The 4,479-nt window shown below is 45.7% G+C and overlaps 1 protein-coding gene across 1 annotated transcript in view; it reads left to right on the forward strand.

Moving 5' to 3' along the window:
* The window catches only part of PNPLA1 (patatin-like phospholipase domain containing 1), a 51,484-nt gene that overhangs the window by 9,121 nt on the left and 37,884 nt on the right, over positions 1 to 4,479 (forward strand). The window lies entirely within an intron of this gene.

Raw genomic sequence — 4,479 nt, forward strand, 5'->3', positions numbered from 1 at the left:
AATTGATGCTTTTGAACTGTGGTGTTGGAGAAGACTCTTGAGAGTCCCTTGGACTGCAAGGAGATCCAACCAGTCCATTCTGAAGGAAATCAGCCCTGGGATTTCTTTGGAAGGAATGATGCTAAAGCTGAAACTCCAGTACTTTGGCCACCTCATGCGAAGAGTTGACTCATTGGAAAAGACTCTGATGCTGGGAGGGATTGGGGGCAGGAGGAGAAGGGGACGACAGAGGATGAGATGGCTGGATGGCATCACTGACTCGATGGACGTGAGTCTCAGTGAACTCCGGGAGTTGGTGATGGACAGGGAGGCCTGGTGTGCTGCAGTTCATGGAGTCGTAAAAAGTCGGACACGACTGAGCGACTGAACTGAACTGAACTGAACTTTCCACACTTGTTTGAGATGCTGCCTCTAGCTTATTCAAGTTCCTGGAATCCCTGGAGTCTCTCTTCTCTTCTATTGGTGAATTTGTCTATTTCTGCACTATATCACAGTATTTTGATCATGATAGTCTTATAATAAGGGGTATAGCATATATGGCAGCCTTCTCCTTCTTTTTAAAATTTCTTCTTCAAATATTGACTCTCACTCTTTGTGCCTGTTTTTGTGGTTGTTGCACTAGGTCTTTGCTTTCCCTCTAGTGTGGTGAGCAGGGGCTACTCTCCAGTTGCGGTCTGCAGACTTCTCATTGCGGTGGCTTCTCTTGTGGAACGTGGGCTCCAGGCGTCCGGGCTTCAGTAGGTGCAGTGCTCCGGCTCAGTAACTGTGGTGCACGGGCTTAGTTGCTCCGTGGCACGTGGAATCTTCCTAGACCAGGGATCAAAACCGTGTCCCCTGCATTGGCAGACAGACTCTTATCCACTGTACCGCCAGGGAAATCCCTTGACTCTTATTCTTGACCCCCTTTTCCCTCATGTGAAAGAGCTCTATTAGGATTTTGATTGAAATTATCGCTTCTCATTTATAATATATTAATAGCCTACCCATCTCTCTATTTCTTCTGACCTTTTTTGTCCTTCAGTAAAGTTTTTTGTGTCTTTTATGAGATTTCATAGCTTTTGTTGCTAGAGGAAACAAGATCTTTTTTCTACGGCGTTTTCTAATCTAATTGATTATTGCTGATATAAAGTAATGTTGATGGCTTTTGTTTGTTGATATTGTCTTGGGCAACCTCATGAACATCCTCAAATATTTCTAAAAGTTCCTTGGTAGATTATCCTATACTTTATGTGTAACTAATCGTACTATCTGAATACAAACAACAGGCTTGTCTCTTAAAAAGACTACTTCAACACACGCCCCCAGCCTCTCTCCTGCAGGCCGAGCCCTGTCCTCTTGTTCGGAGCCTGGGCTTTTCTGTCCTCAGATGGTGTTCTCTTCATTGGAAGCGGAGGTAGCTGTGGGTCCATCTTCTGCTAACATGAGCCTAGTTCTGCATTAGGGGCAATTTGGGGGCACCTGAAAATGTTTGCAAAACACTTAACACAAGAGCCTGGTTTTCATTAGAATTGCATTAGAGAATGAATGTTCATTCATTCACCCATCTGAAGAGAGATGGTTTCCCCGACAACCAGCTGGGGGGGGGGGGGATTCAGGATTTCCAACCTGAGGCTAGAAACTACTCCTCGACTTTTCTCTCCCTGTCAAATTTCAACTTACCTTTCAAGCACTAGCTCAAATACCAAAGTTATGCATTTTTTCTCTTATTAAAGAATGAGGATTTGCTGAACTTAAAATCCCATCCCCACTTAAGCTGCTACTTGGTACCTTCCTCCCTATAAAAACTTCATGGCAAGCCAATTGTTCATTCGTTCATCCAATGATTGTGTATGGAGCATATAACTGGGCCCTGCAGAAGATACAGAGATATAACACAAGATGAAGCTCCACCCATGCCCTCAAGGAGCTCACGGTTTACTCAAACTCAAAGGCAGTAACCAACGAGTTGTCGTATAACAAGTTCCAACCATATATTAGAAAATTAAAAGGCAGAAGAGTGCAGAGGGAGAGAGCAAACAGATCCCATAGTGGAAGACCTCATGGAAGGGGCATTCAAGATAGGGCTTGAAAAGTAAAGTGAAGTCGCTCAGTCCTGTCCCATTCTTTTCGACCCCATGGACTGTAGCCTACCAGGCTCCTCTGTCCATGGGATTTTCCAGGCAAGAATACTGGAGAGGGTTGCCATTTCCTTCTCCAGGAGATCTTCCTGACCCAGGGATTGAACCCAGTCTCCCACATTGTAGGCGGACACTTTACCATCTGAGCCACCAGGGAAGTCCAGGGGCTTGAAAGATGAGTAGAAATCTGACATGTAGAGACAGGTTGGGCAGGAGCCTCAGCTTCTAGCCAGACTCTGCTTGACAGCAGGGCAAAGTCACGTGATTGGGACACATAATGCCTTCAGGGGGTGCTAAAGTCCTCAGTCCTCTGGTGTCAGGGTTTGATGTGACAGTTTCAGAAAGGCAGCTTTTGACTCAGCAAGAGCTGTCCAAGGTGGGAAAGGGCTATTTGGAAGCAGGGGAGCATCTGTCCTTGGAGAGGCCCACGCAGAGGCTGGGGGGCACCTGATTGCCGCTGGTGGGTCCCCTTCGTTTATCTCGGTGACTGACAGGACCCGTCAACCTGGGGTCTCCAAACCCCCAGGCTGAAAGTTACAGTAAGAAGTACTTTTCACATTGTGACCCAGTGTGAACATAAATCTAAAAGAGAAGTTTCATGACTAAATACTCACCATACTCCATGCCACATTTTTGCTATTTTTTCCTAGTCATTAAAAAATTCTTCACTTAGTCAATGATTCTCAATCTTGCACGTTCGAATCACCTGGGAGCTTTGAAAACATCCACTGCCCAGGCTTCTCCCCACACTAATTAAATGAGGATCTCTTGGGGCGGAAGCCGGCACCAGCGTTCATTCAACCCCCAGGTGATCCTGGTGTGCAGCCTCGGTTAAGCCCCAGTGCCCTTGGCAAAACTAAGACGTACTACCCCTTGCGAGTCTAGGATTGTACAACCGGGCAAAGAAAATGGGTCAGGCATTGAGGACTAACAAAATTCCATATTTATTAATGGGGCATGGATTTTTCCAGAATACAGAAAAACGGTGTTGCTCCAGAGGCTTCAGACTGGGCTAGATTCTGTGAATTCCTCTGGCTGAGCCATAACCGAGGAAGACAGATCTTGTTTCAGGGGCTGGTCCATACCTCACCTTTTGCCCGAGCTCACATCGAAGCCTATGAAAACCCATGGCTGGGAGCCTCTACTGGCTCTCTTTTTCTATGGCTTTTTGTATATTTGCAGTTGTATCTCCAACATCACAATCAATCATACAACATTTTAATTACCTGTCAAAGAAACGCCAAACCCCTTAGCTATTACCTCTCAATTCCTCCATTCAGTTGCCTGGCAGCCACTAACCTACTTCTTATCTCTATAGATTTGCCTATTCTGGACATTTAATATAAATGGAGTCTATACAATACAATATTTGTCCTTTTGTGTCTGGCTTCTTTCACTTAGCATAGTGTTTTCAAAACTCATGCATTATAGCACATGTCAGTACTTCGCTCCTTTTTATCGTTGAATAATATTTCCTTGTGTGGATATAACACATTTTTAAAATCCATTTGTCAGGGAATGTTTGGGTTGTTTTTAGTTTGAGCTATTATAAATGATGTCGTTATGAACATTCATGTACATTTCTTAAACTTTCAAATAACTTCTTGAAAGTTATTTTTCAATAACTTGTAAATCACTGACCCAGGGATTGAACCCAGTCTCCCGTATTGTAGGCAGACGCTTTACTGTCTGAGCCACCAGGGAAGTCCAGGGGCCTGAAAGATGAATAGAACTCTTACACTGCTTGGCATGTGGTTAGTTCCTCAACCAGGGATCAAACCCGTGCCCCTTGCATTGGGAGCGTGGAGTCTTAACCACTGAACTGCCAGGGAAATCCTTAAATAACTTTAAAAAAATCTTTCTTTATTCTTGGCTGTGCTGGGTCTTTGTTACTGCCTGGCTTTTCTCTAGTTGTGGCAAGCGGGGGCTACTCTCTAGCTGTGGTGTGTGGGCTTCTCATTGCGGTGGTTTCTCTTGTGGAGCACAGAGAACTACACTACTACTCAACCAACTAAACTAGCTCCTCAGCTGCTAAAGCTCAGAGTTTACTAGCTGCAGCACATGCGCTCAGTAGCCGTGGCTCCCAAGCTCTAGAGCACAGGCCCAATTGTGACGCACAGGCTTGGTTGCTCAGTCGCACGTGAGATCCTCCTGGCCCGGGATCAAACCCGTGTCTTCTGCATTGGCAGGCAGATTCTTTACCACTGAGCCACCAGATCAGATCAGATCAGATCAATCGCTCAGTCGTGTCCGACTCTTTGAGACCCCATGAATCGCAGCACGCCAGGCCTCCCTGTCCATCACCAACCCCCGGAGTTCACTCAGACTCATGTCCATTGAGTCAGTCATGCCATCCAGCCAT

This window comes from Bison bison, unplaced genomic scaffold (genome assembly GCF_000754665.1).
Source record: "Bison bison bison isolate TAMUID 2011002044 unplaced genomic scaffold, Bison_UMD1.0 scf7180017864270, whole genome shotgun sequence".
NCBI classification, from domain to species: domain Eukaryota; kingdom Metazoa; phylum Chordata; class Mammalia; order Artiodactyla; family Bovidae; genus Bison; species Bison bison.